The sequence below is a fragment of the Nematostella vectensis genome, chromosome 5 (genome assembly GCF_932526225.1).
Source record: "Nematostella vectensis chromosome 5, jaNemVect1.1, whole genome shotgun sequence".
NCBI classification, from domain to species: Eukaryota; Metazoa; Cnidaria; class Anthozoa; order Actiniaria; family Edwardsiidae; genus Nematostella; species Nematostella vectensis.
The window spans coordinates 15,239,614-15,252,646 of NC_064038.1; the positions used below are offsets into that span (position 1 = coordinate 15,239,614).

At 37.0% G+C, this 13,033-nt stretch overlaps 2 long non-coding RNA genes across 2 annotated transcripts; both read right to left on the reverse strand.

Annotated features, from left to right (window-relative positions):
* Positions 1–452: 452 nt before the first annotated feature.
* LOC125563211 lies at positions 453–2,720 on the reverse strand. Its single transcript, XR_007308228.1, has 2 exons — positions 2,149–2,720; positions 453–763 (listed from the first exon to the last, which is right to left on the reverse strand). It is a non-coding gene; the product is annotated as an uncharacterized LOC125563211 (long non-coding RNA).
* A 5,459-nt stretch (positions 2,721–8,179) lies between these two features.
* Positions 8,180–10,005, reverse strand: LOC125563097. Its single transcript, XR_007308127.1, has 2 exons — positions 9,685–10,005; positions 8,180–8,324 (listed from the first exon to the last, which is right to left on the reverse strand). It is a non-coding gene; the product is annotated as an uncharacterized LOC125563097 (long non-coding RNA).
* Between the last annotated feature and the right edge of the window lie 3,028 nt (positions 10,006–13,033).

The window sequence follows — 13,033 nt, forward strand, 5'->3', positions numbered from 1 at the left end:
TATATATATAGATATAGATATATTATAGCTATATAATATATAGCGGAGCCTGCGTGGATGCACTTTTTTAGCAATACTTGTAGCAAATTTAAGGATATTGGGGATTCAAACTAGCTTTGGAGTAGTTTTTATATTTTATATCCATTTCCAAGTAAATTCTGGTGTCTTGGGTACATTACTAATTTCTGCCATGGCCCCCACCCCCTGGGGTTTGACTCTCCAAAAAAGTAGATGGGGTGTAGATAATCATTCTATCTTTTAGGGTATAAACTTCACGCAACTACTATCCCACAGGGGGTGTCCAATGGTTATTCTGATACTGCTATCCTTTAGGGCTATCAAATTAATAAATTTTTGTTTTCAATAACAACTGATATATTTACCTCCCTTCACTCCCACAGGGAGACTACCCAGGATTATGATGGATGAATGAATTGAATTGAGCACGAGAATGACAATAAATACTTTTATTAACAAATTGGTGCCTTTCAAATAATGCTTGTTTTTATTATCATTGTACAAACTGTTGTCTCCTTATTAATACATAATTATTATTATATCAAATAATAAATGTTAAAACATGTATTAATAAAGAGACAACAGTTTGTCTACCACGTAACAATTAATTTCCATATTTAGAGGAGGCACCAAAAGCACTCCCCTAAATATGGAAATCAATATATGTGGAAGACAAACTGCTTGGCCCCACCACTGCCGCCACCTACAGATGCATCACCTCTTCTTATCTTGTTGTTGTTCTTCTCTATAAAAAAGGATGAAAGAAGTATCAAATTATACATTTTCCAAACGTTAGGGCTCACCTAAAATACACCAATAAACACCATCTAGAATCTATGTATCATACCGGCATAGCTTCATGGGTAACGAATCAATTAATTAATGGGTCATGTAAATATGCGATTTTTTTTATTTTATGCTGTAATTGACCGAAAACAACCTTGCAAAACATCTTTGAGAACTGAGGGGAAAAAGCATAAGTGTGTCAGATAAATAAGACCTGACTGGAATCATTTAGCCATATTTCTTTCATAGTATCAAAGTGAATTGGGTTCATTTACACCAAAATATTGATATACAGCTTACTTTTTAAATAATTTATCTGTGTTTTTTTACACTTACCTCATTAAATGGGAAAAAAGGAATTAAAACCTACCTGGTCAACCTATAAAAAGCTCTTATGTATGCAGAGTAAAGAAGGATTTCAGAAATACAAACCTTACTTTTTGTTAGAATATCTTTCTCCGTGTTTATAATCAGCAATGAGCCAAATGTAAAACAGTTTAGAATCTAACCTACAGTGTGTCTACAATTAGTGTATGCAGCATCTACACATTCATCTGGTATCTGCAAATTATAGTCTGCTATGGCAGAGTCTGCTAATAGGACTTTATGCTTGTACTCCTGGATTTCAAAATAGTACACCTGTCATGTACAGTATCTTTCATTAAAAATTGTTGTGCAAAATTGATATTTTAACTATAAAAGGGGTAACATCAAAACTTTGAAACTTTTAGAGATACGACAGATCACCACCTACAATATGTATGTATGTATACGAGATTTAACTAAAACACAACTATAATATTTATGAAACATCTGAGGTAACAAAAACACAACTATCATAATTATGTATTATTTTTTTGCAACCAAAACTATAATAATTATGCATTATATTTTGGGTGCCAAAACTAAACTCAACTATGATATTTATGCAAAATTAGAGGTGACAAGAAATAAGATAACTATGATATTTTGAAATATTTGAGTTGACAAAAACAAACACGTCTATAATATTTCTCTTTCGGATAGGCCTTTTGATTACTGTACACGAACTTTTCACACTATTACAATGCAGAACGAGAATTTAACTCAACAGAATTGGGCTCAACAGTTTCAGCTTATTATGCATTTTACACAACCAAGCTAAGTATGCCACATCTGGCATACTTAGCTTGATAAATAAACTAAATGACAAATAAACTAATTCTGCATTACTGATTCTGGTTTGCTTTATTTGAGGTATTTGATCTTACTCTCAATAGAAAATGATAGCCTTAGTCTAAGAAGAAGAAAGAAAACAAATAAGAATATCGAATATAGACATTATTTTACTCAAAGAAAACTCACCAACAAAAGCGGTAGTAGTGGAGGGCTGCCTCTGTTGTTTTATCCCCTGAGTCTAGATGCCCTCTGTCGCTCACGAGCCCTTTCTCTTTGCCTTTGAGCAAACAAGCTGTCTTCTGCCATCATTGTACGCTGGGCGTTGAGTGTTTCTAAGTTTCTCTGCCTCTTACGAGCTCTCTGCTCGTCATCTAGTTCGTACTCCGAGTCCTTTTGCTTTTTTCGGACTCTTTGCTTACTACTTAACCTGTACTCGGAGCTTGTCTGTCTTTTTCGCACTCTTTGCTCCTCGGTGAGTACAAGGTCACGCTGTCATTGCCGAGTTCTTTGTTCTTCTGTCAACACTCGTGACCTCTCCTCCTCATTATTTCGCTCCTCCCCTCTTCTTGGTTTTTCTTCAACAAAAATAGATCGAAACGAGATGACATGATCTGAAAATTAGCCCAATGGTATAAAATATACCTAAAAAGTAAATATACCTAAAAAGATCAAGGATCCTGCTCTCTACTGAGATTTATTTATTGTACCAACCAAATGGATCCAGGCCTTATTCAATAATTTAAATCATGCAGTATATCAAAGTTAACAAACACAATTCCTGGTGTGGATATGGCTGTCAAAGTTGTCAAGAGTCTAATGGTAAATTCTTATGTCCCATCATAGAAGTTCCATTATGAATATCTTTTTTTAATCAAAACAATACTCCCACAAGCTTTGCCATTGTGCAGAAAATGTCATGGATGTAACAGCATTCCAAAGATTCAAAATAATATATTTAGACTGTTTAGATGCCATACTGTGATTTTTATTTATTGATTTAGTGGCGATTCTCTCCTTCATTGGACCGAATATGCAATGAAGAAAAAACAGATTGAAAATGCTAACTTCTAATTTCAAACCAAACCCTTTCATTGGTCTATGTTTGGGGTAGAGAGGAATCAAAGAATATCAATTGACTAAAAAATAATCGACGGGAGAGGAGATATAAAGTGAATTGACTCAACTTGAAAAAAATATAACAGTAATGAAAATAATTTGATTGAGCATTTCTTGACATTTCCCCTTTCCCATTAACTTAACCCTTTCACCACCACAGGCCTCTAAAGAGGCCATGTCTTTGCTATACAAGCTATGTGAACACAATTCTTCTATTGAAAAAGAACAAGGTTGTTGCTAGTGTTATAAAGTTTAAGTATCTTGCCCTAAAAAACCCTCTCCCTTAATAAAAGTTCCATTAATGTACATTTGTAAAGCTACATTCTGACAAGCTATGTTCTTGCGAAGAACAATGGATGAAACAGGATTTCAAAGATGGAATATAGTGTCAGACACAAGTTTAGATAAGATGCAATGCTGAAGATTTAATGTACCATTTTAAGTGGTGATTTTCCATCACCATGGGAATTAATATCTACCATTATACATCCAGTAATGCATTATATTTTGGTGTTTTGAGAAACCCTGGATCTAACTATTCCAATGAAATAAATCTAAACATCTAAAATAAATGAAATGGGCAAGAGACTTGGAAAGAAAATCCTAAAAAGAAAATATAAGTGAAAGTAATAAATGTAATTTCTAATTTAAAAATCAAATCTGTTCATTAATTTATTTTTGGTGTAGAGGGGAAATAGCAAAGAGCATCAATTGCATAAAAGTAGTCAACAGGGAGAAGAAAAAGGAAGAAATATGACTCTTCCTTAAATGTTTGAAAAGAAAATGTAATAACAATAATGTGATAATTATATTCAGTACTTTTCTAAAATATCCCCTTTCCCATTATCTTTAGGTTGATAGAAAACTGTTTTCTTTACAGATTTATTATTTAAAAAGCAAAAGTTTGTTTTTAGTTTTATATTATATAAGTATCTTGTTCTAAAAATACCTATGAGTGTGTACTGCTGAATCACATAGTAATGAACTAGTCATTTGCGCCCCTTCCCTTATGGTCTCGCAGAAGTCAGGGGTTAATGTGGGGTTTTAGACCACTTTTTAACCAGAATATGTCAAGAGGGTTTGGTGGTATTGACTGTTTTTGACTCTTAACTTGGAAACAGGCTTTTATTAAAGTTTAATCCCCCACCCTTCCCTGGGACCATGGGTGTGGGGGTATCAAATGACTAGTGAATAAGAACATCCTACTGTTCTCTTCAAGACATGATTTTTAATTCTCATGTCTTCCAGTCTTTAGCATTCATCTTGGCCCTCAGGTAGTTCCTGGTTCATAAAAGAGTGAAAACAATTATTTATTATTTCTTTCAAAACAATCTTTTATCAAGCCATTTATAATTTAACTAATTTTCCACAACTATTTGAAAAAAAAAATAAACACATGAGATGCAAGATGCAGACAATAACAACAATACATATTATCCTCGGTAAGGAAAATTTCTCTTGTAAGTTGAAAAAGCTGCTGTATCTTCTAAGGATATGTATCTTCTTAGGACTAAGAGCACAGGATATAAAGACAAGAACAGTCTTCTTTAGCAGTATTTGACAAATGCAATACGATATTGGTTAGCCTTTATGAAATATCTCAACACAATCAATCTGCCCTGAAGAAGTCTTATTAAAGACGAATTCCAGTTTTTGTTGTATTGTATTTTATTCAACACAATCAAGAATATAGATAAAACGAAGAATGTCAAAACAAAACCTGTTATGTACCCTGTTAAGTACTCGCATCCTCAAAGCATACAAAAAGGACAACAAAAAGCCTAATAACTGTCATATCCTCAATAGACAATACAAATCGTCGTCCGAAACTCACCTTGCATTGTTTTTTTGTGTGTTTTTTTTGGTCGCTTTCTTGTGGTTCTGTTCGCTTTTTAATGTGAACTGTTACTTGCTTAAATTTACTAGCTAAAACCAGATAAATCTTGGCGTGAATGAATGTTAGTAGATCTCCTCTAGTTGACTTTATCCTTAAGTCACAAAATTTGAGGCAAAATAAATAATCATCGCATAATCGACAAGAACTTTTTCCCTTGCTCCATGCTTGTATTTAGTCGCCATTTCGGGGCCGAGTGGGGCCTGAGAGTCACGCGGCTGACTGACTGGCTGGCTGGCTGGCTGGCTGGCTGGCTGGCTGGCGAGTAACACCACAGGGTACCCGCGCGATGACCACAAAAACCAAGTCGCATACCTATACCATATTTCTATGCCTATGGGGCTACGCGCACGGCCTGCGGCCGCGCTTGGCTCCGCTAAAAACACGTTAGCTTTATTTCCAGTTAGACTGGTTATAAACCGGTTATGTCCAGTTTGGTGATTGAGTAAATATCATCATGACGTCATCGTGATTGACGTGTCACTTGACGATGACTTCTTTCTAGTTGGGGCCGAATGGGGGCCTGGGAGTTGCATGATTTACTGGATTGTGACACACAGGGTACCCGAGCGATGACCACAATAACCAAGTCGCATAGTTATACCATATTTCTATACCTATGGAGCTCCGTGCGCGGCCTGCGGCCGCGCTGGCTCCGCTATGATAACTTTTTTGACTTATTTGGATTTTGGATGTTCTATGTTTAATTTTCGAAAGATAGGCTATTTATAACCATATGTCCTTTCATGGCGTCATAATACGTTATTGTGTTGCATTATACCATTAATATAATATACCATTACCTCTTTGTAAGATAATGATTCTTTGAAAAGTTTGTCATAATAGCCTCAATGGTTCAAAGGTTACGGCTGGGGGGCCGAAAGGGCCCCCCCCCCCCCCCCCCCTAGTCAGAGGAAGCCCCAAAAAGCCCGTTCTGAATAGTGTTAAAATTATGATCAATAAAGCTATCATTGATGCTATTGTTCTATAAACCGCTCTTGATTTTCAATGAGAACCCAGATGAACATCGCTTTGGATCAAATATCCAAATCACTACTGAGGTTCATCTGGGTTTTCATTGGGTATCAGGACCCTTGCATGTAACCCATATTCTCTCTACTCATTAGCTTAGGCACATTTTAAGAATCAAAATTTCAGAATCCTCAAGCATTTGCTAACCAGTTGCTGCGCTTGTCGGTCATTTTTGCATCCCCCTCCACTGCCCTTTAGCCACGCGGTAAATTGCTCAGCAAAAGTGCACGTCAAGTGCATGTCAAACGGCAGGACGCCATTACTTGTACGTCGTTGCCTCTTCTCCTTTTCATTTGGCTTCTAGAAGCTTCGATGTCTGAATCGCTGGGTCAATTAGGACCAAGCAGGTCCTTTGTGGACTTTAAAAAAGGCAAACAAGTCCTTTTGTTCAGTAGCGTGGCATTTACGTTCCGATTCCCCACCTATGTTTTCGTATTTTAAAACGTCTCGTGTGTAGCTCAATCAAAATTAACCTCATCAAGTAGTATCACGGTTACTTTGGCGTTCTTTCGTTGCGCATAGCAAAATTAAATGCAGAATAATCGTATGTGATGATGATGTTGTTATTGTTGGTCATGATAGTGATGATAACGGTGTTGGGGAAGTGATGATGATGGTGTTGTTATTGCCATGATAGTGATAATAATTATTTTGGTTATGATAGTTATGATGATGGTGTTAGTGATAATAGTGATGATGATGGTTCTGTTTTTGCTGATGATAGTGATGATGACGGTGTTGGGGATGATAGTGATGACAGTGATGATGGTGGTGTTGTTTTTATTGATGATAGTGATGATGATAATAGTGTTTCTGTTGGTAATGATGATAATGACGATAATCAAAGAATACGCATATCTCACTCCTCAACACCAGGCAAAGGCTGGTACATCTATAGTGAAGCCTCTTTACACTGGGAAGGGGCCTCCGCGCGCCTGCACAGCCCCCTGATGACGGGTCCTAAGTGTATGACATTCTTTAGTAACCTGAACGGCATTACGATGGGCCTCGTTCTCGTGTACGTCACAGTCAGCGGTCAAGAAACCTTAGCATGGCTCAAGTCGGGAGATCGAGGTGACCGTTGGATTATGGAGCAAGTGTTTATCAACGAGACTAGGGAGTATAAGGTTTGTATCCCTCTTCCTCTTGAAGGAAGGTTATGGATAGATAGATGATAATATATACATAGACTTAGTCATTGCCTAGTAGTGGAGCTCAAAACGACCAAATCTTTGCATATCCTCGCTTAAAAATTAAATAAATATTAAACACATTGACCCCTCAACCGGCCTGTACCGGCTTTGGGAAGTACCCACAACGGAAAAAATTCATAAATTCAAAATAAACACAACAAGATGAAGATACCCAGGCATCAGTCTAAGGGATAAATGGTCTTGCAGATATGCATCCAACCAAGGTGTTGGCATCTACTCTTAAGCCAAATAATAGCACAGGTTCTTTGACAAATCTCAAATCGAACAAGGAGAGAAAAGCAGAATCACCCCTCTCAATAAAACGCTCAAAATACCACACAAGGGAGAGAGATCAGCAAACATACCCTTTCTTCCTTTCACATTGCACTACTAGAATTTCTTGATTTTTATATTTTTCTTTCAGTAAAAGGATAATAAAAGTTATTTGGTACAAATTACAAATATTGGCTAAACAGTTTTCTCAACCTTCTTTACTGTGTTTTTGTGGCTACTACTCTATTTGAATTGGCAGTATGTCTTGGGTATGGTTTGTAAAAAACACTGACCCTCCTTGAGGTGGTCCATGGACCCATATTGAAGCATCAGGGTTTCAAGGGTATGTACATCTGTTATTTTTGTGCTAAAACATAAAATGGGCTCGGTGTGGCATTAAAAAAAGATCACTTTTGTGTATAGTGCTAAATTATCTGTGAAATAATTTCATGAAAGGTCAAATGGTACATTCTATACACCCATTTATTATGTTGACTAATAATGAGAGTACAGTGCTGTTGATTTTTGCAAATATCATCTCAGATTCAAATAAGTTTTTTATTAGAAAATCCATTTATATCTAGAAATCTTTTTTTTAGCAAGGTTCCATTTGCAGGGGGCCAATTTTGGTCAGTGTTTTGTACCAGCCACTTTGTCAAAGGGTGAATGAAATAAACCACTCTAACTTGTTTTCAAAGTTTCTGACTACTTTAGTTTATTTTATTAGCTGGCTTCGTTTTTTTTTATAACAAGTTTTCATTGGTAACTACTACCTATCTTTTTGTTTCTTAGCTGTATTAATGAATACATTCTGTCCAAGCATCATGCCTTTAAAGCTGTCAGCTGGGATTCATCTGAAAAAAAAAATTGAGAAAAGTGACAAAAAGCTACGGAAGAATACTTAAGATATAATATTATGCTGCACAAAGCCTAATTAATAAACCTAAAATTAAAAATAGTTCCAAGTAACATTAAGAAAAGAAGGTTACTAATTTAATTATGAAGTCTGTTTTTTAGAAGCTGATGAGCCAAAGGTTGAATGGCCTTTTTTATAGGAAAAGCTGTAGAAAAAGAATCATAAGGGAAATGTGTTGGTAAAGCAGATCTTTTAAAAACATTTAACCCCTCATGAACCTTTTTTTTTTAGAATTAAACCAAAATTCATTTTAAATGTCAAATGTTCTTCGAACTCACAAAATAACTAAAACCGGTCCTCGCTCGATATCTTTCACAAAAGAGCTGACAGAACTTAAATGTGATGTGGAATTTCCAGATGAGAAATCGTTCTTTATTTAACTGAATTTACCTCTTGAATTAATTACACTGTGTCTACTTGCACGGCTACCGGTAAAGGAGGAAAAAAAACTACCTGCACGGCTGTCTCCCATTTTCTCGATTTTTAGCCTAAATAACAAGTTTCTCGCTTTGAAAAACTTCCAAGATTATTAAGAACAGCCAAGACATGTTTTTTAGCTTGAAAAGCAGTGCATTGAGTGACCCGCAAATGCTCGGCACAGTATGAACCAAGCGTGGAGTTCGAAACTTCTCGTATTCGCCATAACAGCTGTGCAAGAAGAAAAAAAGTAGATGCACTTCCTTTTTTTCTTTTTGTCGATAAGCCAAAATGAAAAGTTTTGACTTTAAAAACCTCCTCCTGTTATTTAGAACCGTCAAGCGATGGCTTCGAGCTTGAAAAAATTCGCAAAAGGCGACATGCGAGTGCTCGGCACATGAACGATGCATGAAATGTCGAACTCCACGCTTCGTTCATTCTTTGCCGAGCATTTGCGGGCCGCTTGTTGCATAGCTTTTCAGGCTAAAAATCGTCGCTTGGCTGTTCTAACTAATCGTGGAAGTGTTTTAAAGCCAGAAACTTGTTATTTAGGCTAAAAATCGAAAAAACTGGAGACAGCCGTGCATCTAGTTTTTTTTCCTCCTTTACCGAAAGTAAACACAGCGAATTAATTAAAGGCAAAGAAATAACAAACATTTTCTAAAAAAGAATGCGACGTTTGTTTACTGACAATCAATCGCACAATTACCACATGATCTTCCTATCCTTTTTATGGGATAATCGATAAACAAACTAGCTAAATTACTAGTTAGAAAAGGCCCTCACATGGCTTCAACAGTTAATCTTATTGAGTGCTAGAAATATGTCAACACGAGTTTTTCATAGCTCCGACGAAGTTTTAAAATTGAAGTCTTACTTACCTTCTTTTTCCATCGTTTGTCCTTCCGTCCATCGTTTGTACGTCTTTTTATTATAAAAGTGTTAAGATGTGTCGATTTTCCTTTTTAGTTTTAGCCACGACGAAAATAATGCAAAACTTTATCAACAATACTCACGGTGTCGGCTGCGAGTTAGAAGAACAAAAACGCGGGAAAAATTAGACACAGGGTTCCCGTGAGTGTAAATACAAAAACACTAAAAACTAAATTATTGTAAGTTTTGCTGTACCTTTCGGGGTTTTATTAAGTATGTAGCATTCTCGGATAGTGCTAAAATGTATTCTTGTATAATGATTTCCCTGAGGTGACGTTTCACGAAGTTATCGCAAATTGTGCTGGCTCCAAGGGCAGGCGGGCGACACCACAGGGTACCCGCGCGATGACCCAAAAAACTGAGTCGCATAGTTATATACCATTTCTCCATAACTATGGAGCTCCGCGCGCGGCCTGCGGCCGCGCTGGCTCCGCTATAAATGTTTTTTTACGTCAGCATATTTTTGCTCCTAGTGACGTCATCGATGACGTCACCAAAATTCGAGTCGATGGGTTACCAATATTTGTTACCATATTTGTTTTGTATACCACTTCGGCTTTGGCCGAAACTGTCTCGCTGGGTGTCGACAGCATAACAGAAAATGTTAAATTATAATAAGAACACTTATAGTATGTGTGAGCAGGGGACGCTTACAGTATGTGTGAGCAGGGAACGCTTACAGTAGGTGTAAGTAGGGAACACTTACAGTAGGTGTGAGTAGGGAACACTTACAGTATGTGTGAGCAGGGAGCACTTACAGTATATGTGAGAAGGGAACACTTACAGTATGTGTGAGCAGGGAACACTTACAGTATGTGTGAGTAGGGAACACTTACAGTATGTGTGAGTAGGGAACACTTACAGTATGTGTGAGTAGGGAACACTTACAGTATGTGTGAGTAGGGAACACTTATAGTATATGTGAGCAGGGAACACTTACAGTATGTGTGAGCAGGGAGCACTTACAGTATATGTGAGAAGGGAACACTTGCAGTATGTGTAAGCAGGGAACACTTACAGTAGGTGTGAGCAGGGAACACTTACAGTATGTGTGAGCAGGGAGCACTTACAGTATATGTGAGAAGGGAGCACTTACAGTATGTGTGAGCAGGGAGCACTTACAGTATATGTGAGAAGGGAACACTTACAGTATATGTGAGCAGGGAACACTTACAGTAGGTGTGAGCAGGGGACGCTTACAGTATGTGTGAGCAGGGGACGCTTACAGTAGGTGTAAGTAGGGAAAACCGAGCAGGGAAATCTACAGTATATGTGAGAAGGAAACACAGTATAAGTGAGCAGGGAACACTTATAGTATGTTTGGCCTTTTGAAGTGCCCCTTCCCCTTTCTGAGTGGATGCTGTCCAAACTGTGATTTTTCTATTCTTATCTTATGCAGTGGTTGCATTTATGACAGCAAATCTTCAAAGGTTGAAAAATTTGTGGATTTTTTAAAGTTTAACATTTTAAGAAGGATAACTGTGCTTTGTGAATAAAGTAGGAGGAGGATAATGTATTAAGATGTGTATTCACAAAAAATTGGAGCTGCATCTACTATTCATCTAGTACTTGAGCTTAGTAAAAGTTTTAAAAAAGTGGCTGAAAATTTTCATCATGGGTAGTTTGAGTATGAAATGTTGGATTCTCTTGCCGCAAACATCTGCCCGTCTCTTGATCTTCAAAGCTGAGCTCAACAAAAGAACTGAGTACCTTTGCCAGGGACATTTATATAAGATACCTGATTATTTTATTGTAGAAATGTATCACTTGTCTATCAAATGCAGCTACACACTTAGAGATCATAACCTAATCTTGTGGAATTGGTAAATGATAGCGGAGCCAGAAGGGCCGCAGGCCGCGCGCGGAGCTCCATACATAGAAATTCATAAACTAGGCGAGTCAAAATTTGTGGTCAATGACGTCATGTCACACTCCTTTTGTGCCCGCTATCTGTACTACTCACGGACTTGGAAAAAACGGGGGGAACTATGGCTGTTCGGACTTTCGACATAAAACGATCAACGTAACACAAGCTGGAAGGGAAGAATTGACAATTAAAGTGTTTAACAGAGAAAATGCAACTGATTAGCCAGTCAAATGGCCGTTTGAAAAAGAGAATCCGAAGGATATATCCGCTTAAGGATTTGCTTTTGTACTTACAAGCTGGGAATATCGGCTCAAGTGTTCGTAAAAACCGTTTTCACCTGGTGCGGTAGTTGATATTAGATGAAGGAAAAGGCTAAATACCTGCAGTTTTTATCGAGAAATTGTCGAGCCTCTGCGCTACTATTCCCGTTAAGATGTTACCGAGTAAAATCAAAGGAGAAAAGCTTTATTTATGATAGCTAAAATACGGAATTGATCGCCAAAACAACAAGCGAACACAAGCCAAGGGAAACAACATGGACAGTCAAGGTGAATTCGGACAAAAAATTAAATTCAAAATAGTGTGAAAAGAATATATAAATCAAAACGTCATTTTCTCCTTTTTTATATGAAATGCTTTTTGTTTGCAAATATTTGAAAATAATCCTCAAACAAAACAATTTTCGTCCCTTCACAACTTTCGTGATTTTGCCGGTGATTGGATATTATTTTGGCGCGCTATATAATGGTTCCCAGTTCTGTAAAAGTCGTAAAGAAACTTTTCCTCAAATAAAATACATCTACATCATTGTACTAAAACTCAGAATTAACAATTACAAGAACCAAATCTGTGATTTCTGTGATTTGTTTCCTTTTAAGGAGGGAGGGGGGAGATTGGCCCAAGTGCTATGCCATTTTCTATTTTTTAGGTCTCAAGCTACTACCGTGCCCATCCTCATTTTTGACTACATTTAAGTGCAGTTGTTTATTGGTGTGTTGATCCAATTTAAGTGTGAAACCAAGTGAGGGCTAGCAGAAGCGGAATTATTTCGAATACCTCCTAAGGGAAAGCAGTTAGTAGCATTTCATGCACTAAAGACAGGACAATAAACCCTGTCTGACTATTTTATGAGGAGCCCGCTCCCCCTCCTGAATGCATACAAATGTGATTTCTCCATTCTTATCTATGCTGTAGTCACATTAATGACAGCTAATTTTTGGTGATTAAAAACTTTGTCTAGGGATTTAACTGGGAGGTTTCACAATTAAAAATGGTAACTGTGCTGAAGAAGGAGAAGGAACGTGAATTAAATATTTGTTTTCACAAGATATGTAGTTGCATCTTCCCACAACTTAGTAGTTAAACTTCAACAAAAGTGTTAAAAAATGGATGAAAATGTTCACCATGGATTATATTGGGTACAAAATGTC